This window comes from Saccopteryx leptura, chromosome 4, assembly GCF_036850995.1.
Source record: "Saccopteryx leptura isolate mSacLep1 chromosome 4, mSacLep1_pri_phased_curated, whole genome shotgun sequence".
Taxonomy (NCBI): Eukaryota; Metazoa; Chordata; class Mammalia; order Chiroptera; family Emballonuridae; genus Saccopteryx; species Saccopteryx leptura.
This window is the reverse complement of record NC_089506.1, coordinates 66,228,931-66,252,030: the sequence shown is the minus strand read 5'-3', so window position 1 is coordinate 66,252,030 and position 23,100 is coordinate 66,228,931. Positions and strand designations below refer to the sequence as shown.

Genomic DNA, 23,100 nt, shown 5'->3' with positions numbered 1-23,100 from the left:
CTCTGTTGGGCAGATAAAATGTATTATGCTCACTTTGTTAAAGATGGCGCTGCCCACAAGGAGGATGTTGCCCATGTGATATTAATGTGTGTTGGGGGTGGGCTAAAGGCAGGCAGAATCCTTGTAGCCTGGGGCTTGATTTTGGGATTAAGCCTTTCCCACCCTTTTTGATGTGGGGTAGTACAATCCTATCATGCCTCAGAAGGTGACTTTGTAGTAGAGACTTTCCTATTTTGTATACTGGATTAAAGGTTTGGATTTCTACACTATAAAATAGGGGCAGAACGGGAGCTTGCTCTCTGGGTTCCTGGGATGATTAGCATGAGAGAGCAGAGGGAGCAGAGCAGAGAGCAGAAAGAGGCTATGTGGCCAGGAGAAGCAGCCAAGATGGCGGAGTGCTGAGTGAGATGCCAGTTTGTGTGCAGTTTATGCAGAGTTTGTGCAGAGGGAAGGAGATGGGGAACTGAGGAGAATAAGGCTGGTGAGCTAGAAACCTTTGATTCTAGGAAACTCGGATAAGTCAGTGGCTTTGTGAGCACTGAATGTGAGTGGGTTTTGGAGCCCAGTGTGTATTTTTACTTGCCCGCCGGGTGCAAGCTAGAATTAAAGAAAATGGCCTATCAGTTTTTGGCTCCATTGTTTCTTTACCAACTGTCCGAATCCAATGCGAACCTGCATGGGCCAGGCTGCTTTGATAGTGTCCATGGCTTCTGGCTCTACAGGCTCCCAAAGCCCCAACTCATTCTCCAGACTCTCCTGGACTCACAGGCCCCCACCAGCCTTAGCACCCTCTTTCTCTTTCTCTGCACTCGGAAAACAGACTGAAGAAAAAAAAAAACCCTTCTCCATCAAACAATAGCAAGTAATGCCCCTCCCAAGCAGGCAAGCAATCCACAATGTGCAATCTGCCGCCCTGAGGGCAAGCACCTGCAGCCTTTCATAGACACACACACACACACACACACACACACACACACACACACAGTTCTTCCCAGAACAATGAAACAATTAGGCAAAATTTAAGTGAGCAAACCTGTTACAAGTTTGTATGCCCAACACCATTCCTACATTAGGTACCTCAAGCACTGGAATTTAGAGAGCAGGTTAGGTTTTGATGAGGTTCTGCTAAGGGCTCTCTTATTGATTTGCAGTCAGCTGCTTTATTTTTTCTGTTATACACACATGGCGGAAAGGGGAGAGCACTTTTTTGTACTAATTACTTGGACAGACACTAGGGATTCATAGGTACACAATATGACAGGTATCCTGTCATCATGGGGAAGTATTTTCTATGGAAATGTGGGCCTTTATGGCATACATTTTGTTTTTCTGACCATGATTCCAGGGAAAAAAAGCTGGAAAATATATAATTTGATATATTAAGAAAGATCTGTGTACTTACATTCATAATACATATACAAATAAAAATTACTTAATTTAGTCATGAATATGGGTTTATAAAAAAATTAGTAATAATAAATTAAGATGCCAGGGAACGTGATGTGTGTGTATATATATACTATAAAAACTATCACTGTTTGACAATTATCACAATTAAGAAATGTTAAGCCTGACCAGGCAGTGGTGCAGTGGATAGAGCATTGGACTGGGATGTGGAGGACCCAGGTTCAAGACCCCGAGGTCGCCAGCTTGAGCATGAGCTCATCTGGTTTGAGCAAGGCTCACCATCTTGAGCCCAAGGTCACTGACTCAAGCAAGGGGTCACTCAGTCTGCTGTAGCCCCCACTTCCCCTGGTCAAGGCACATATGAGAAATCAATCAATGAACAACTAAGGAACCACAATGAAGAATTGATGTTTCTCATCTTTTTCCCTTCCTGTCTGTCTTTCCCTATCTGTCCCTCTCTCTGAATCTCTCTGTCTCTCCCACACACAAATTTTTTTTTAAAAAGAAGAAAAAATAAAATCTATAACTATATATCCCTAGTCTCTAGCTTCAATTTATAAAATGGTCATTAAGAATACCCATATACATTTTTCAAAACTCTTCTGTAAATTAGACATTTTCACATAATTAAAAAATAAATAAGCACTTAGAGACAATGAATAACTGGTTTCTCAATCTCAATCAATATTAAGTCAGGATTTAACACCTGCCTGACATTGTGCAGGTTTGCAAATCTGGTGCTATCTGACTTTATAGATCAAGTCAGGACCTGTTGTAACTGACAGGGCTTTAATTAGGTTTCGTTTCATGGCCTTGTGCCTATTACTTTAATGTGTTGCATTTTAAAAATTATACCAGTAAGATATTGGCACAACTTCAAGTTCATTTCACTGCAGTCATTGGATAGAAGTAACCCAGATACAACCAGAGAGCTTTTCTCAAACAAAAGTGTGTAATAGCATTGTGATAAGGTACCGAAGAATTGCAAAAATTAATATTAATATTTCAGAAGGAAGGGTCAGGTTTCTTGCCCCCTCCTTTCTGTGGAGAATGGAGGGAGAAGAAAGTGGGAGCTTACAAGGACGTACTATGCACTGAGATAAGAAACCTCCTTTTACTAAGAGAATTAAAAGGCATTTTAAGATTTAGACCAAGCATTCAGAGAGATTTTGTAAATATGATTTTTATACTTGAGTGTGATTTACACCAGCTCAAGATGGCCAATTGCATTCATGCTTAGGAAGGGTTATTATATTGTAAATAAGAGAGGCTTTTGTACCAGGTTTTAAATGGAAGGAGAAAGGAGACTTGGACCCCCTCTCTTCTCCACACCTATGAGGAAGAAGGTAAACAGCTAGCTAGGAATGCGGGAGAAGGAAAAAAAGATTTAAGTAGCCCTTTCCTCTCCCCTTTCTTTCTCCTTAATGGGCAATTTACAAATGCTTATGAAACATTATGTAAGCCCTCTGACATTATGTAAGCCCTCTCCTTTTCCCCACAACCTGTATGTGAGCAAGTGTATATAACTAGCCTCAGAGCTATATTTGAGGCTATACAATTTGGGTCAACTATACCGCAGGTAAGTCACACGCAGCCGGCTTATTAATAAATCTCTTAAAAATTCTTCTGTATCCTGCCTTGCTGTCTCTACAAAACCCATGGAATTAAGGTATGCTACTTTACAACATTTGAGGGCTTGTCCAGGATGCTAGTGTTCCACATCACTGGGTAGAGACACCCGGACCAGCTGGTCTCTCTAGAAGGTCGCCTGACCCTGCTGTATCTTGAAGGGAGGCACCACCCGAGACATTCCAGGGCTCCCGTTTTCCTGTGGGGTTTAGACAACTCCTTGGCAGACACCCCGGCCCCCAAATTCAACAATTTGGCAGAGAAATCAAGGAGTGTAAAATTCTGACCTCTGGAGGTAGATGAGACAAATCTTTTGCTTTACTGAATTCTAACTTTTTGTCTGTTCTGAATTCTAGCTTTTCTGTTTGGGACTAGTCAATTTGGAACTATTGCATGGGGATCAGACACAATCTAACTCACGCAACAGGCTCTCCAAGACTGAGACATTGGTGGAGAGTTGGGTCCTGCCTCGGGCTTTTCTGGGACACGTTTGTGCTCTCAGGAAAAACATTAGCGGGGACATTTGGTGGTGCTTTAGGAAAACAATTAGTGGGGACTGAGTCAATCAGTCCTGTCTTGGACTTCCAGGGACACCTTTGTGCTGTCTGAAATCTCATTCTTTGCTTTTAATGTTTCTGTCTAAAACCCCTGAGTGATTGGTGTGTTAGTGGGATCTCTGGCACCTGATCCTAAGCCCCCAAAGGAACATGGCTAGGTGAGCTCCTGAGAGGCCGCTGACAGGAACCCCTTCCTTTGTCTGTTGAACTGTGTGCCTAAAAGTCAAGTGTAAACGTAAATTGTAAATGGTCTGTTTTGTAAGTTCTCTTTGTCAGAAAAATCTCTGGTGTGATTTCAATTGAAAATTTCTGGCTTAAAACCAGAGGGCAAAAGTGCAGGAACATTTGTAAACTTCATATGGTTTAGTGGCTGTCCGCCAAAACCCAAAAATTATAAAACTAGCAAAATTCATAAAAGTATTAAAAGCTCTCAATGGTGAATTGTCTGTACTGTAGATTTTCTTTGTCCGAGAAATATCTCATGACATTTTGTGGTATGTTCCTCTTTCCCCAGACCCACTAAGTCTCTTTTCTTGGATGCAAGACCTCTGGCTTCAGGGCACTCTGTCTGAGTTCTCCCCTGAAGAAATTGTTCTCTTCTTCTGGCTCCTGCCTCTGTTCTTGTGTGATGATTAACATCTCAGTCAAACATCTGTTATTCTGAGTGCTAATTATTATCTGTCTTATCTTTATTGCATTTTTATTGGTGTACTGATTCCTGCATTCTCCCAGACACTAAATATGGAAGGAGGGCCCAGTACACAAAAGACCCCCTTAGGTTGTCTCCTAAAGCACTTTCATGAAGCCTATGGAGACAACCATGGGTATGGAATTAAATGGTCAAAAGAAAGACTTCGCACTCTCTTTGAATCAGAATGGCACACCTTCGGGGTTGGATGGCCATCGGCTGGAATTTTTAATCCCTGGATGGTAAGGGCAGTCTCGAAGCAGGCGTCCCCAAACTACAGCCCGCGGGCCACATGTGGCCCCCTGAGGCCATTTATCCGGCCCCCCTCCGCACTTCCGGAAGGGGCACCTCTTTCATTGGTGGTCAGTGAGAGGAGCACTGTATGTGGTGGCCCTCCAACGGTCTGATGGACAGTGAACTGGCCCCCTGTGTAAAAAGTTTGGGGACCCCTGCATGCTCAATATGGAGAGGGTGCTCTTTTCCTAGTCTGGCCAGATTTACATCTAGGACAAAAAGTGGATTCAAGAAAAAGGACTAGGATTCTGCTATGAAAGAATCAGTGCACATATTGTAAAGAGGAGAGGGCTGAGGAATGCACTCCAGGAAATCTTTCTCCAGCCCCTGAGGGGCATAGGGCTGGCAAGTAAGCAGTTTAGGTGAGGGAAGAGCGGGAGGCCACGCCTGGACATGCTGTGTGCGGAGTGACAAAGTAGGGTGCTAGAGTAAGGTGGCTGGCACAATTAAGGGTGGGGTGACTGAAGGAAGTATAGAGTAAAAACTGTTTTCAAATATTTAGATATTCACCTACTGACCCAAAGAAGTTTTACCCATTTGGAAAATATAGGGTAGGAATAGTATTAAAGAATTAATACTGTTTGTTTGTTTGTTTGTTTTTACAGAGACAGAGAGTCAGAGAGAGGGATAGATAGGGACAGACAGACAGGAACAGAGAGAGATGAGAAGCATCAATCATCAGTTTTTCATTGTGGCACTTAAGTTCTTTATTGATTGCTTTCTCATATGTGCCTTGACCGTGGGGCTACAGCATAACAAGTAACCCTTTGCTCAAGCCAGCGACCTTGGGTCCAAGCTGGTGAGCTTTTGGCTCAAACCAGATGAGCCCGTGCTCAAGCTGGCAACCTCGGGGTCACGGACCTGAGTCCTCCGCATCCCAGTTCAATGCTCTATCCACTGTGGCACTGCCTGGTCAGGCCTAGAACTTTTCTTTAGAAGAATCTTAGAGAAAGAAAAGGAAACAAGGCCAGATGAAAATGCTTGGAAAAATAACAAACCACAGGTGTGGACCTTGTTGATTATCAGTTTCTTGAAATGAATTACAGCTCCAGGAAAGAAAATGAGTGATAGGATTATGGGGTAAGGCTATTGTCTTGCTAATGTTTTGCAGAAAGAGTGCAGAGTGGTAAAGAAGAAGCCAGTTTTGCAGAGAAAAAAGCCACTTTTGCAAAAAGAAAGAGTATTTTCTATGTTAGAAATGTATATGTTATTTCAAGAGTCTTTTGTTAATTTTCCTTTTTATTTGCTATTTTATAGCCCTGTGATGTTAAAATCTTCGTTTAAATATTAGGGTACATGTAATAATTATTAATGTAATGATTATTAATGATATATTTTTATATGGTATATAAATGTTTAGCTTATTATCATTTTTGAAGCCGTATTGTTCAATGTAAGGTCACCAAACCCAGAGGGACAAATATTGCTATTGATTGGCTTAACAGTAGAATTCTCAACATAATAAATAAAAAAATAGAAAATAGATAACAAATTGTGGTACTAAGAAACATTTAATTTTTGAGCCCAGATATAAAGGCCAAAGGATGTGAACAAAAATCTGTTTCTCTTGAGCTTTTTAGACATTATCTGTTAGAATGCATAAAATTATAGCATAAAGTATGTTTTTTGGAATGTAAAAGGAATTTGTGACTAAGTAAAATATAAAATTTATTTTTATGAAATATTGGTCATTTCAGTTGGTGCCTTTAACTAGATCTTTAGAATTTGAGACACATTATAATAAGAAATAGTTTAAATCCTTTTTTCCCAAGTGACCTATAGAATTAGAAAGCTTAGGATCCCTTCTTCAGGAAGCCTTGAGACCTAACAGGACTGTTAGAATCTGTACTGTACATATGCTGCCCACTTAAGATAATCAAGACCACCTCAAGAAAATGCTTCTGGTTGCCTGGCTTAAAGTGGGACCTTAACTACCAAGCAAGTGAGGAAGGTTTAGACATTCTCCACCTATTTCTGTTAGCCAGGATCAGAGAAAATACTAAGAAAAAGAACCATAAACTTGTCTAAGGTGTCGGAAGTTATTAAAGACACCTGCAGCTTTCTTAGAGTATGGAAAGCTTAGAGTCTATGCACCTCTAGACCTAAAGGCACCAGAAGATAATAAAGCAGTCAATTTAGCCTTTTATAGCATTCAGGTCTAGAAATTAAAAAGAAAATGTATTATGTTTTCTAAAAAAAAAAAAAAGGAATTGCATCATTAGCTGCTAAAAAATAAATAAAACTAAGCATTTTGAAAGGTGCATTGCTCCTCCCTCACTCACATAACTGTGGCCCCTAAGATGTCTGGTTAGTCAAAGATGGGTAAGATTCCTGAAGTCAGGAACAACCTAACACAGGCATAGTCAAAGAGGGGCCATCGGGAGAAAGCTTAAGAACTAACAAAGGTGAGGCTCAAACCCTCACCCCAACAATGCAGGAGCCTGCTCCCCTGAAATAGTAGCCTTCATCCACTATTCAAGTCATCAGAAATGGGGGACTCCCTAGAAACTCAAGAAAACCAAGCAGCTGATGATACTACCAATAAGGTAGCCCTAAAACCAGTGGGGTTTTTAGGAAATTTTTGCGACTTTACTAGAACGCTTATTGCCAAAGGTTTATTTGCATCCAATTATTAAAAAGATTTTGCCAACAGAAAAGGAATAATTAAGAATAAGAAATAATTAGAAAAGCCAGCCTTAGAATCTATTGCAGAAGGCATAATAGCCGAGTGTTTAGTCTGTGCCCAAATAAATACTAAGCAAAGTAAAGAAATTATAAAAAGAAACAGGGAGAGAGAAACATTCCCAGGTAAACATTTAAAAATAGATTTTACTAAAGTAATTGACAAGTAGGTAGAAGTTTTTCCTACTAGAAATGGGACTGTAATAACAGTTGTTAAAAAATTGCTCTATAAAATTCTTTCCAAATTTAGCTTGCCCACTCTAATAATGGGCCTGCATTTGTATCCAAGATCTCATGGCTAGTGGGAAAGGCACTCAATATTAATTGGAAATTAATTGGAAATTACATTGTGCCTACAGAACCCAAAAGTTCAGTGCAGGTAGGACGCATAAATCGAATCATAAAGGACACTTTAAGCAAATTTGATTTTGAAACCAGTGAGCAAGTAGCCCTCCTTAGGGCGAGGTGCACCCCCTCTTGCCGCTCCAGTGCCAACAATACTGTGTTCCATTGGATACTGTCTTTCCTTCCATCCAGCGCGGCTGTGGGGCCAGCCCTCTTTTGTTTGCTCAGTACAGAGCAAGGCGAAGCTGTTGCAGAAGTGCGGTCACAGGAGCTCGACCTGCTGTGCAGTGACCGAGGACAAGCTTGTCACCCACAGATGCCCCTGTTGCAGCACACCCCAGCCTCAAGTCTAGTGTGAGGCAGCAGAGCCTGCAAGCAGGTTCCTGAGCTAGCTATGACAGGCAGCTCTGTGTCCAAACCATCCAGCTACCCCAATGCATCCCTCAACAGCTCGTGAGCCAGCCTGACAGAACTCAGCTCCCTGCAGGACCTGGTGGCCATGGGTGCCATTGCAACAGTACTCTTGGTCATAGGTGTGGTGAGTGTGGTGGGCAACGTGTATACGCTGGTAGTTGTGTACCGCTTCCTGCAAACCTCAGCCTCCATGTACATCTATGTTGTCAACCTGGTGCTGGATGACCTGCTCTACCTGCTCAGCATCCCTTTCATTGTCACCACCTACATCACAAGGAGTGGCACCTGGAGACATGGGTTGCCATGTCCTCCTCAGCCTGGACTTTCTGACCGTGCATGCTCGCATCTTCACCCACTTGCTGGCTATCCGACTGGTCCACAAGGAACACAAGAGCTTCTGCCTGCCGGCCTGGGGGCCAGAGCAACTACCATGCCTACCTGACACTACTCTTTGAGACCAGCATTGTGGGGCCTGGCGTGGTCATCGGGTTGCTCTACATGCACCTGGCCTGAACCTACTGACTGTCGCAGCAGGCCTCCTTCTCACAGACACGGCAGCTGCCCAACCCAGAGTGCTGCACCTCATCCTGGGCATTGTACTACTCTTCTGGGCATGCTTCATGCCCTTCTAGATATAGCAGCTGCTGCTCACACATCATCAACTACCTGACCACTTGCCTCACCTACCTCAACAGCTGCATCAACCTCTTCCTCTACACACTGCTCACCAAGAACTACCGTGACTTCCACCAGTGCTCACCCCACGGCAGGAGTGCCAGTGGGCGTGTGGGCACCAAAGACTTCTGGCAGTGCCCCACCTGCTCCCAGCATGCCTTTGGCAACTTGCTGTCCTCCAACACCCAGCTTGGTTTTCACTAAAGGTTAAGATTTTTAAAATTAAGAGTTCTGACTAAAAAGAAATTGTATACTTTTAATAATAAAAGTTATAAAGTATAGAAATACTTTTGAAAAGGAAGAAAGTAAGTTGTTATAAAAGCCAGTTAATTTTATGTAAGTTGTAAAACGTTTGTACAGGTTGTAAAAAATTAATCAGTAGCATTTGTTTCTTCAATAGACTGTATTACTGTTAATGAAAACATCAAGTCTACCTGTTAAATATCTGTTGCAAGTTATAGGTCAATGTTCCTACTTACAGGGTCTGCAAATCACTGATCCTAGCCTTAACTTCAAGGTTCCTGCCTACTCAACAGCCTCATATACCTCATTAAAATGAGTCAAAGATTTGACTCAGGATATAAAACCAGTAGGGAATGTGATGAGGTACCAAAGTATTGTAAAAATTAATATTAATGTTTTAGAAGAAAGGGTCAGGTTTCTTGCCATTCTCCACAGAAAGGAGGGAGAAGAAAGTGGGAGTTTCTTGGCTTACAAGGACATACTGTTTACTGAGATAAGAAACTCCCTTTTACTAAGAGACTTAGAAGACATTTTAAGATTTAGGCCAAGCATTCAGAGATTTTGTAAATATGATTTTTATACTTGTGTGTGATTTACACCAGATCAAGATGGCTGATTGCATTCATGCTTAGGAAGGGCTATTATATTTAAATAAGAGAGGTTTTTGTACTAGGTTTTGAATGGAAGGAGGAAGGAGACTTGGATCCCCTCCCTTCCCTACACCTGTGAGGAAGAAGGTAAACAGCTAGCCAGGAATGCTAGAGAAGGAAGAAAGATTTAAGTAGCCCTTTCCTCTCCCCTTTTTTTCTCCTTAATGGGTGATTTACAAATGCTTATCCTCTGACATCATGTAATCCCTCTCCTTTCCCCCCAACCTGTATGTCAGTGGTCCCCATCCTCTTTTGGGCCACGGACTAGTTTAATGTCAGAAAATATTTTCACGGATAGGACTTTAGGGTGGGACGAATAAATGTATCACATGACCGAGACAAGCGGCAAGAGTGAGTCTTAGACAGATGTAACAGAGCAAATCTGGTCATTTTTTTTTAAAAAATAAAACATTGTTCAGACTTAAATATAAATAACATAGAAATAATGTAAGTTATTTATTCTTTCTCTGAGGACCAGTACCAAATGGCCCATGGACTGGTACTGGTCCACGGCCCAGGGGTTGGAGACCACTGCTGTATGTGATCAAGTATATATAACTAGCCTCAGAGCTATATTCAAGGCTACACAATTTGGGTCAGCTATACCCTGTGTAAATCATATGCAGTTGGCTTATTAATAAATCTCCTTTTAAAAATTCTTCTGTATCCTGCCTTGGTGTCTCTACATAACCTGTGGAATTAAGGTATGCTACTTTACAACAGCATAGGTGTAATATCCACATGAAAATAATGATGTAAGTTTTATTTTACATGGTCAATGGAAAAGAAAAAAAGTGAACATTCAGCAAATGTCTAAAAAGCTTTGACTTCAGCAAGTATATATTAAAAGAAACAGTAAAATCTGTGAATGCTACTAAATGTATAAGCACTAATGAAGGAGTTATCTAGTTGTTTGAATGTAAATTAACATATTAGCATTTATTTCCCAACATGAGAGTCATTATAATGATTGTTTTAATGTTAAAAGATTTTAAAATTGGTTAAGAAATGAACCTATCTATTTGGAAATATATGATAAAAATGCCCTCATAGATCAAATCACCAAAGTAGTCTACCTGTGAAAATACTCCAATGCAGAGTCAAAAAAGCAATTGGTTAAAAATAGGTTCAAAGGTGCAGTTTCCATGTTTCAGTTTAGTTTCGTTCATTTGATTGCATTTTGTTTTTAGGAAGAATGTTATAGTCAAAATAATGTTACCTCACAATGGAAACAGAACCACAGCTGTAGCTTCTCTGAAAGGTATGTTTTCAACCAAGTTGAACTCCTCTTTCCATATAACACTCATCGCTCACTACTCCTTTCAAATTGTTATGTATTATTTTTATATATTATTTGTCTCATGGTATTCTCTGACATTCTAACAACCTGGCCACATTACCCTATAGAAATTAATAAGAAAAATGACTAGTATATATTTAGTGGCTGTGTACTATTTATATGGCTTATATATAGTTACTTAAATTTTTACACACAACCCTTTAGGTATATATTATTACAACTTCCATTTCACAGAAAAGGAAGTCAAGACACAGAGAGTTAAATTGGTTCATGGCACAGAACTACTAAGTAGCCATCCTGATATTTAAACCCAGGCAGACAGTCTCTAATTTCTATGCTTTGATAATGTAAAGAGAATGTACATTTATTTAGTTAAAACTCTGTGTGATTTTGATAAATATTGAATATTATAAATATTGAGTACTAGTAGATTTTAAATCTGAGATGGAAGTAAAAAGTAAAGGGCAGGTTATTAATTTGATTACTACTATGATAACTTCTCAGACAAAATCACCGAAAGAACATGACTAATTCTGTAGAAATTACTAATTTAATTTTCTTGATGTCTGGGCACTATTAGGTCATTTAAATTCAAATATCAATAGGTTATATAGCTCTCACTTTAACATAAACATAAAATATACAATTTTAAAAGAATGTGTATATATAAAGTAAGTTCTATGTTCTATGAATATTTCTTAACTTCACTATTTCAAGGTCAATGGAATATTCAGCAAAAAATATATACTTTTAGAATATTTAATGTATAATTTTTCTTCCCAAGTGAGCTAAATGCAAAATATTTAATAGCAAATCTCTGTGACAAAGTGTCACTAAATATTTTCTTCAATATAAAAATTGGACAAGCTACATGCTGAAGTCACATTACAAAGAAAACGGAGGAATCAATCCATAGGAGGATTGTCATACGCACAGATGGCAGGGATGGACCTGACCGCTTTCCAGCCGGTACCTGTTCTGGAATGTATAAAGCTACATCTCCAGAATATCCTTACTATATTAAGTGTTTGCCAGTGACTGCCAAAATCTATGGGTTTTCCTCTTAAAAGAAAATAACACTAAATACTGCCAGATTTGGAGGTGGTAATTAAACAATACAAGTACACACATAGAAAAATATTTTTTGTAAAATAAAACATGTTAATATTTGTAAAAAGCTAAAAGTTCTGAATTTAAAATGAGCTTAAGAAGCCAGTGCTTTTGGTTGATGGCCAATAGCCCAGAATAGGGAGCAACATGGAAACAGGAGCTCCTCTTCCCACTGTTAATTACAGTCCATGAGCTGCTCCCCTTTGGTTCAAGGTACAGAAACTCAGTCAGTACTATGTTGGGCCCAGATGGTTGAGTGATAGACTGACTTCCATTTTTTGTGCCAGGTTGGCTCATTCACCTACTTTTTTATCCAGGTCTATGCAAACTGGAAGATTGTATATGAGGAAAAGATTATATCGCAACATGAAAAATAATATATTTTTAATATCCAAAAGAGATTACTTTAAAAACTTTTTGGGAACAGTTCTTTAATCTACATAAATAACATATTTATTTCTTACATATTTTCAGTCATTGAAGATTATGAAAAAAATGAATACATTTATATTTTAAGTTAAGTTGTAATGATTAATCTGTATAATGACAAAATATATTTTTGTGTTTTCTAATTTAAAATTCTATATTTAAAATAATCAGGGACATATAAATACTTATTTAATATAGGAGATATTCCCTTCTTGAAGAAAAGAGAATTTTTCTGAAATAGTTTGAATATTGTTACAATAGTTAAGATATATAGAGATTTGAATTGACTGAATTAATTGTATTGTATTTCTCAATGACAACTTTTTCACAGAACTTCATAAACCTGAACACAACATGCAAAGAAATAATTTTAGCATAATATACTACTCAAATGTAATTACCACTCTAATGTATATTATTTTGATAAAATATTTTATTTGTAAAAAAAAATTCCTTTCTTTTTATTAATTAATATGATTAATTAGATTTGAAAGTCACTTATATAACCAAGAGAATACAATAAACTTTAAATTTATCTGTCAAAACATCTTTTTCTTTTAGCTGAAATTCTTTGGACATTCCTAACTTAATCACTTAAATGCACGTCTCAATACTTTTTTGTGTGTGTGATTTATTTCAACTTTGTGATTGAGGTAAAACTGTTGGCTAAAAAGATGATTATAAAAGCTTATTTAGTTTTATGAACAGAAAATGGAATATTATGACTCTTTATTTCTAATAACAATATAATAGCAATCACTTGGTGTTTAAAGGTTTTTCTTTTCTTTTTAATTTAGAAAGAGGCAGGGAGAGAGAGAGAGACAGGAGCATCGAGCTGTTCGTTTATGTGCTCTGAAAAGGGATTGAACTGACAACTTTCGTGCTATCCGGTCAGGGCTTAAGTTTTTTCTGTTTACGACTCTATAATTTATTAGAAGAATGACCACTGACTGCAAAGTTATTTTAGATGAGCCTTGGCTTATTTAAAATACTTCAATATAGCCCTGGACAGAAAGCTCAGTTGGTTAGAGCATTGTCCAGATATGAAGAGGATGTTGGTTCCCTCCCCCTTCAGGGCACATACAAAAACAGATCAATGATTCTCTCTCTCTCTCTCTCTCTCTCTCTCTCTCTCTTTCTCTCTCTTTTTCTCTCTCTCTCGCAATTCAATACATAATTTTAAACATATTTTAATACAGATAACAAATTAATTTATATCAATATGTTATTTTACAAGGCATCATATGTTATATATTCAAAAAAAAATCTCGCTTTTATCCATAAGCACTTTTCAGACTAAGAAATAAAGGGCTTTTTAACTCACTTGTTTACATATACATTTAGCCTTTGTTTATTGCATGTGATCTCTCAGGTGCACACTAAATAAAGAATCAAGTGAATATTATATATTTTCTAAAATTTTCAGTAAAATACTCTTTTTGTTTTGATAATTTCCTTCACTTTGGTGAAACTATATAATTTTATTATTAAGACTTTAAATTTATCTGCCAAAATATCTTTTCTTTTTAGCTGGAATTCTTTGGACATTCCTAACTTAATTACTGCTGTGAGGGTTTTTACAGTGCTGCAAAAACAACCAAAACAATGAGTGAGAGACCTATTGGTCTGAAAAAAAATCTCATTTTTTGTTTTATTTTTTAGAATGCATAGTATAAAAAGGAAAAGGAATATTTTGTATCTTTAGTAAGCTTTTGTCCATTATGTGTAGCAATTTTTAACCATATTCAAAAAAAATAAATATATCAATAGCAGAAGTACCTATAATTTCTAAAACTCCAAATTATATTAGATTGAAGTTTTAGTGTATTTCTCCTTATTGAATTTATTGGGGAGACATTGATTAATAAAATTACATAGGTTTCAGTTGTACAATTCTGTAATACATCATCTGTATATTGCATTGTGTGTTCACAAATCAAGTCTCCCTCTCAATCTCTCAATCATCATCTATCCTTCCTCTATCCTCCTCCACCCGCCTTCCCTCCTGCATCCCCCACACTGTTGTCCTTGCTTCTAAATATTTTTTTTTGATGAATCCATTGACCTTTTTCATCCAGCCACTAAACCCTTATCCCAGCATACTTTTTTTTTTCTTGACAGACACAGAGAAAGAGTCACAGAGAGGGATACATAGGGACATACAGACAGGAAGAGAGAGAGATAAGAAGCATCAATTTTTTGTTGCAGCACTTTAGTTGTTCATTGATTGCTTTCTAATATATGCCTTGACCTGGGGACTATAGCAGACCAAGTAATCCCTTGCTCAAACTGGCAACTTTGGGCTCAAGCTAGTAAGCCCTGCTCAAACCAGATGAGCCCACACTCAAGCTGGTGACCTCAGGGTTTAAAACCAGAGTCCTCTGTGTCCCAGTCTGACACTCTATCCACTGTGCCACCACCTGGTCAGGCCCAGTGTATTTCTTAATGAAAGTTAATGTTTCACACAAATTTTCAACCTTAATAGAATATTTAAAATATAGCATTCTGGCTTCTGTATTAGTTATTAGATTTTAACTGACTGACCTCATAATGCTTTAAGAAAGGCAAAGTGTGTAAGAAATGAAGAATGGCCTGAGATTCCAGGACTTAAAGTTTATCCTCAATCTTGATTTAACTTATGTTTTTTATTAACATGTCACATAAACTCTTAGAATTTTATTTTAATGCATAAATTAAGGTGATTTTATTCAATAACATAAATCTTAACTAGCTAAAAAAATCTATTAAGCACTTTAACCGTTTATATTTTAAAATAATTACTGGCAATTAGATAATATTCTCAGAAATATAATGTAGCATCTCAATTCATCATACAATATTCCTTATAAATTCTAAACTTAGACTGCATATAATATGTAACAAATATGTACTGTAAATAGATATGCACTATAAAATAGATATACACTATAACAATTTTACAGTGACATTGTGAAACTATTCTACCTTTTTAGTAGTAGAAAAATATAATTATAATTTTCAAATAGTGATTATGTCTTCAACTTAAGCAAAAATGATTATTCTAAAAATAACAAGTCTTTTCCAAATGTAATACAGATTATTTTATGTTTCTATCTTAGATAAACAACTAGTATTAATTTGCATTATCAACTGAATTTCAATACCTTGCCATTCACTAATAGAAATCACTAACAGAAACAGTGAATACTATTTTTCTTCTTCTTGTTGATTATAGACTAAATTTACTTATTAAATAAACATCAAAGAATTTACTTGACTAATATTGACTACCAGCATTCTTTGAAAGTAGGAAAATTTTCCTTAAAACTGGTCAATGAGTATAGGAAAAATAAAAGTATTGATGGCATTAATAACACAAAAACAGTCTAAGTTAATACTAAATCCATATAAAATATTTAAATTATTATAAAATATCCAGATTTTCTTTACAGTTTTATATTTCAGAAATGTAGAATCTGTGTTCCTCAGAAATCATTTTAACATATTTAATGAAACTGTTTTAATAGAAATTCTTTACTGATCAGGTGAATTATCACAATAAAGACTTTTTAAGTCAAAATAACTTTGTAATTACATGTGTGTTCTTGGGAGAACACAATTAATTGGATTAAAATAAGGGCATCTACTTTTTGTGAAATAAAGGTATATCACAAGTCTCAAAGGGCCTTCTATTTTATGTATATTTTATTTTTTAAATACAGTTTATATTCTACAGTATTTTGTATTAGTTTTAGGTGTACAACATGGTGGTTACACAATCATATACTTTATAACGTATTCTCTTTGTTATTCCTAATACCTGGTAACATACATAGTTATTACATTATTATTGACTATATTACCTTGCTGCTCTTTATATCCTCTTGACTATTTTGTAACTAGCAATTGGTACTTTTTAATTTTTTTACCTTTTTCACCCAGTTTTCCAAACCTATACCCCTCTGGCAACCCTTAGCCTGTTCTTTGTATCTATGATTATTTCTGTTATGTGTATTCATTTAGATCAGCGGTTCTCAACCTGTGGGTCGCAACCCCGGCGGGGGTCGAATGACCAAAACACAGGGGTCGCCTAAAGCCATCGGAAATTTCCGACCCCTGTGTTTTGGTCGTTCAACCCCCGCCCGGGTCGCGACCCACAGGTTGAGAACCGCTGATTTAGATTGTTCTTTGGATTGCACATTTAAGTGAAATAATGGTATTTGTCTTTCTCTGACAGACTTATTTTACTTGATATAATATTCTCTAGGTCTATCCATGTTACAAATGGTAACATTTTTTTTAAAGACAAGTAATATTTTATTGTATATATGTACCATCACTTTTCATCCACATGACTACTGATGGGTACTTGAGTTGCTTTTATATCTCAGCTATTTTATATAATGCCACAATGAAAATAAGGGTGCATATATTTATTCAAAGTAGTGTTTTCGGTTTCTTTGGATATATACTCAGAATTGGAATCACTGAGTCATAAGGCAGTTTTATTTTTAATTTTTTGAAAACTTCACATTCTGATTTAAAATGTGGCTTTCCCACCAACAACCTGCATTCCCACCAATAGTACATGAAGGTTTCCTTTTTTTCCACAACTTTAGCATTACATGTTGTTAGAAAATATTTTGCTGATAGCTATTCTGACAGGCTTTGATTTTCATTTTTCCAATGATTGGTGGTGACATTGAGCATCTTTTCATACTGTTGTCTTTTATCTTTATGTTCCCTTTGAAGAAGTGTTCATTCTGGGTTTTTTTTTTTTTTTTCCATTTTTTAAACTTAATTACAGTGAAACCTTGAGAAACAAACAGACCAACATACAAATTTTTTTAAGATGTGAGCTGTGACTTGATCCATATTTTTGTTCGAGATCTGAGCAGAATTCCAAGATATGAGTAGTGATTTAGGAAGCTGCTGCTAGTTGTTGTGTTGGCACATGGGTCCAGTACCAGAAGTTTGATATATGAGTTGACTGACTTATGAGCTTGGTTACAGAACAAATTAAATTTGTATTTCAAGGTACCACTGTATTTGCATTTTTTAGTTGAGTTGTATGAATTCTTTAAAAATTTTGGGTATTAAGCTCTCATCAGATGTATTATTGAAAAATACCTTCTTTCATTTTGGAGATTATCTTTTCATTTCGTTGATGGTTTCCTTTGCTGAGCAAACACTTATCAGTTTGATTTGGTCTCATTTGCTTATTCTTTCTTTTTTTTTTTCTCTTGCCCAAGAAGATATGTCAGAAAAAATATTGTTTAAGAATTTTTAGAGTGACTTCAGAGAAATAGCATCATGAGAGATACTACTGATCTCCCCCCTTGAAATTTCAACAAATTCAACAATTATAATGCAAAGAAGCAACCCCAAGGAGTTTGCAGGTATATCTGAAATATCCACACACTGGATGGACAAAAGTTTGATTAGGGGTGAAAAGGCAGGCTGAAGCTATAATACGCTCCTGAAGGACAAAAACCAGAGGACTGAGTTTTTGTTTCCTTCAATGATCAGAGGAACGGCAACACTTTTAGCATAGATTTTAGTTTGCAGCCAAGATAATTGGAGAGATTGAGGGACAGAGGGAAAAGAGTTGAATTAAGGCAGCTACACGACCAAGAGTAGGAACATGGGGCTTCCTGCATCCCTCCTCTTACAATTGCAGGTACTGGGTGTACACACAGTCTTGGGGCCCTAGATCTGCATGTGAATAGCTCGTGGCGATTGGCCTGCAGGGCAGTGAGGCATGCTCGATCTGCCTGCTTTTAGCCCACAGAATTTGGCCTGAATGTCATGGAGACACACTTGATCTGCATTCTGTGGCCATGCCTGCTCCATTCCGAAGGCTCAAGTACTAGGGTGCCTGAGCACCATTGGCTGGTGACACACAACCCCTATCTATAGGCCACACTTTGAGGCGGCTTGGAAAGAGGAAAAGGTTATGGCTTTCCAGTCTCCCAGGTCCCACATTGCTTCCCTTGCTTTGTGAACAGTGGCAGTAGGAGTTTCCTCACAGCTGAGTCTCCAGGCCACCCTCTTCTGTGAGAGGTAGAGGTGCCTAATGTTTGATCTTCTGCTTTGTTAAGACATAGGGAAAGGTGCCTAGAGACCTGAGACTGCCTTTACTAGAGCCATAAATTTGCAAACCCTTAACAACAAGCCCATTCCACCAATGTGGCTGAAGCCCTGCCTACATCATTAAGACAGTGACGGCTCAGGAGAACACTTCCCAAGAAACTCACAGAGGCAAAACTTGTAGTACAGTGCCATGTGCCAGAAAAAGGAAAAAGTAATCTCTCAAAACAAAAAAATATATATTCTCTTTTTGCTTTTTCTCATTTTTTCTTCCTTCCTTTTTTAGTTTCCTATTTGAACTTCATTATTTTTAATTGTTATATTTTTTTATTCTTGTTTTTTGTGAGGGTTTCATTTCTGATACTTTCTCTTTTAGTCATTTTATTCTCTCTTCCCTTTTTTCCTTTTTGTTTCTCCCACACTCATATAAACTTTATTTTCTTCAAATTATTATATTTAGGACTCATACCTTTTTGAGATTTTTTTGTTTTTGATTTGATATTTTCTCTCTTTTTTTTTATTTTCCCTCAATTCCTGCACCTTTTTCTCTGTAGCTTTTGTTCTCCATATCATTATTGATAAAATTTTTATTTTTTCACTAATTTTTTTCAATTTCTTTATTTATCTCTTGTTAGTGTTATTAACAATACCATTCTAAAATACCATTAAGGAAAAAAAACTAAATATCATAGACACACAAGACAGAGGCATAGCATAGATAGGTGATGAAAATATCTCAATTACATAAAAATCTTGGAGCTAAATGACAGAGATTTGAAATTGAAGTTCTAAAAATACTCAATGAGAAACACAAAAACAATGAAAATCAATTTAGTGAGCTCAAAAAACAAATTAATGAACAAAAAGAGTACTTTACCAAGGAAATCTAAATTGTAAAAAAAAAAACTAAACAGAAAGGAAAGACTCGATACATGAACTAAAAAATGAGATAGCAAGCTTAGTTAATTGAACAGGCAAGATAAAGGAGAGAATTAGTGACATTGAAGACAGGCAACTAGAGGTACTATAGAGAGAAGAAGATAGAGATTCATAAATTAAAACAAAACAAAACAAAACAAAAAACGGAAAAAGCCCTACAAGAATTGTCTGACTATTTGAAACAGCAAAATAAAAATAATGGGTTTATCAGAAGAAGAAAAGAGGGAAAAGGGAATAGAGAACGTATTCAAACAAATAATTATTTACAACTTCCTAAGCCTGTGGAAAGAGTTAAAGCCTCAGATCCAAGTAGCAAATAGAACACCAAGTTACCTCAACCCAAACAGACCTACTCCAGGATATATTGTAATGAAATGATCACAAATTCATGATGAAGAAAGAATCCTCAAGGCAGCTAGGGAAAAGTATATAATATATAAAGAAAGGCCTATTCTATTTGTCAGCAGAAACTCTATAAGTCAGAAGAGAGTGGACCACATCATTTAAAGTACTGAAAGACAGGAACTACTATCATAGCTATCCTTCACATATGAAGGTGAAATAAAAACATTTACAGGCATAAAGAAGCTGAAGAAATTTGTCACCAAAAATCTCCCACTTACAGGAAGTACTAAAGGGATTATGCACAGATACAAAAACACAACAAAACTACAAGTTCAAGCTCCAGCATGATCACAATGAAAACAAGGGTAATCTGTGACAACATTAAGATAAAAGGGGAGAGGACAAAGATCAGTAGTAGCAAAGAGGGATGAAGCTCAGAAGTGCCCATGAAATAATGGACTGTAGTAAATATGATAATTTTTCCTTAAAACCCTAATGGTAAACACCCAAAATAATACCATTACTGAAACACATAGCTTCAAAAAAGAAGAAGAAACAGAGAAAAGAAATATGGAATAGCACCAAACAAAAACAAAAGAGTAGAACCAAGCAAGAGACAGAGCTATCATAAAGTAATATGTAAAGTGACAATAAGAAATTTCAAATGCCAATAATTACAATAAATGTAAATGGATTGAAATCTCCAATAAAAAGGCATGAAGTAGCAGATTGGCTCAAAAAAAAAAAAAAGAAAAAAAGAAAAAACTCAACCCTATTCTGCCTTTAAGAGATATCTAAAATACAAGGAAAAAAATAGATTCCAAGTGAAAGGTTGAAAAACAATTCTCCAAGATAATAATATACAAAGTAAGGCAGATGTAGCCATACTCATATCTGACAATGATGACTACAAGACAACAAAGGTAACCAGAGACAAAGATAGTCATTTCATAATGATAAAGAGGACATTGTATCAAGAAGACATAACAATTCTTAATATATATATATATACACTAAATTAGGGAGCACCAAAATATATAAGACATCTACTATCTGATTTAAAAATAAAAACTGACCAAAATTCAATCATATTGGAGATCTCAATATATCACTGATGGTTCTAGATCATTCATCCAAACAAAAAATCAATAAAAATATTGGCATTAAAAAAAAACTAGAATAGACATAATAGACATTTATAGTACATTTTATCCCAAAATGTCAGAGTATATATTTTTCTACAATGTACATGGAACAGTCTCAAGATCAGAGCATATATTGGGTCACAAAACTAACATCAACAAATTCAGAAACATTGAAATGATACCAAGCATATTCTTTGATGATAGGGCTTTGAAATTAAAACTCAACTGCAAAAAAGAAGTAAACAAATTCACAAAAATGTGGAAATTAAATAACATGCTTCTAAAAAATGACTGGGTCAAATGAGAAATAAAAGCAGATATCAAAAGATATATACAGACAAATGAAAATGACAACACAACATATAAGAATATCTGAGATGCAGCAAAAGCAGTAATAAGAGGAAAGTTTATATTATTACAGGTTTATATAAAAAAAACTAGAACTTGCCCTGGCCGGTTGGCTCAGCGGTAGAGCGTCGGCCTAGCGTGCGGAGGACCCGGGTTCGATTCCCGGCCAGGGCACATAGGAGAAGCGCCCATTTTCTTCTCCACCCCTCCGCCGCGCTTTCCTCTCTGTCTCTCTCTTCCCCTCCCGCAGCCAAGGCTCCATTGGAGCAAAGATGGCCCGGGTGCTGGGCATGGCTCTGTGGCCTCTGCCTCAGGCGCTAGAGTGGCTCTGGTCGCAGTATGGCGACGCCCAGGATGGGCAGAGCATCGCCCCCTGGGGGGCAGAGCACCGCCCCTGGTGGGCGTGCCGGGTGGATCCCGGTCGGGCGCATGCGGGAGTCTGTCTGACTGTCACTCCCTGTTTCCAGCTTCAGAAAAATGAAAAAGAAAAAAAAAAAAAACAAAAAAAAAAAACTAGAACTTACATTTTAAGAAACTAGAAGCAGAAGAACAAAGGCAACTCAAAACCAGCAGAAAAAAGGAATAAAAATTAGAGCAGAAATAAATGATATTGAGAACTGAAAAACTATAGAAAAAATACAACAAAGAGCTGGTTCTTTGACACCGTCAACAAAACTGACAAAGCCCTGACAAGACTCACTAAGAAAAAAAGAGAAAGAAATCCAAAATGAAAGAGGAGAAATTACTACAAATATTATAGATATACAAAGGATTGTTGTAGAATACTATGAAAAGCTATATGCCACAAAATTCAACAACATAGAAGAAATGGATAAATTCTTAAAACTATACAATCTTCCTAGACTGAGTCACAAATAAGTAGAAAGCTGAAATAGACCCATAAGCAGGAAGAAAATAGAAATAACTATCAAAAACCTCCTAAAAAACCAAAGTCCAGGACCAGATGGCTACACTAGTGAATTCTACCAAACAGTCATAAAAGATTTGGTTTCTATTCTTCTCAAAGTCTTCCAAAAAATTGAAGAGTAACAATACTTCCAAACATATTTTATGTGGCCAACATAAACCTCATAGCAAAACCAGGCAAAGACAAACCTAAAAAAGAAAACTATAGACCAATATCTCTAATGGATATATATACAAATATCCTAAACAATATATTAGCAAATCAAATACAACACATTAAAAAATAATACATCATGATCAAGTGAGATTCAAACCAGAAGCACAAGAATGGTTCAACATAAAGCCCTGCCCGGTTGGCTAAGCAGTAGATCATTGGCCTGGCGTGAAGGAGTCCCAGGTTTGATTCCCAGCCAGGGCACACAGAAGTGCTTCTCCACCCCTCCCCATCTCCTTCCTCTCTGTCTCTCTCTTTCCTTCCTGCAGCCAAGGATCCATTGGAGCAAAGTTGGCCCAGGCACTGAGGATGGCTCTGTGGCCTCTGCCTCGGGTGCTAGAATGGCTCTCGTTGCAACAGAGTGATGCCCCAGATGGGCAGAGCATCACCCCTGGTGGGCGTGCTGGGTGGATCCCGGTTAGGTGCATGTAGGAGTCTGTCTGACTGCCTCCCTGTTTCCAATTTCAGAAAAATACAAATAAATAAATAAATAAATAGTTCATCATATGTAAAATGATTAATGCAATACACCATATCAACAAAACAAAGAACAAAAAAGGTATGATTTTACCAATAGATGCAGTGAAGGTATCTAATAAAGCAAACCATTTTAGGTTAAAAGCATTCAATAAAATGGGTACAGAAGGAAATATCTCAACATAACAAAGGCCATAGATGACAAACCATCAA

The 23,100-nt window shown here is 37.0% G+C and overlaps 1 pseudogene; it reads left to right on the top strand.

Annotated features, from left to right (window-relative positions):
* The first annotated feature begins 4,413 nt into the window (after positions 1-4,413).
* On the top strand, positions 4,414-8,895 carry LOC136404169 (urotensin-2 receptor-like; annotated as a pseudogene).
* Positions 8,896-23,100: the final 14,205 nt, after the last annotated feature.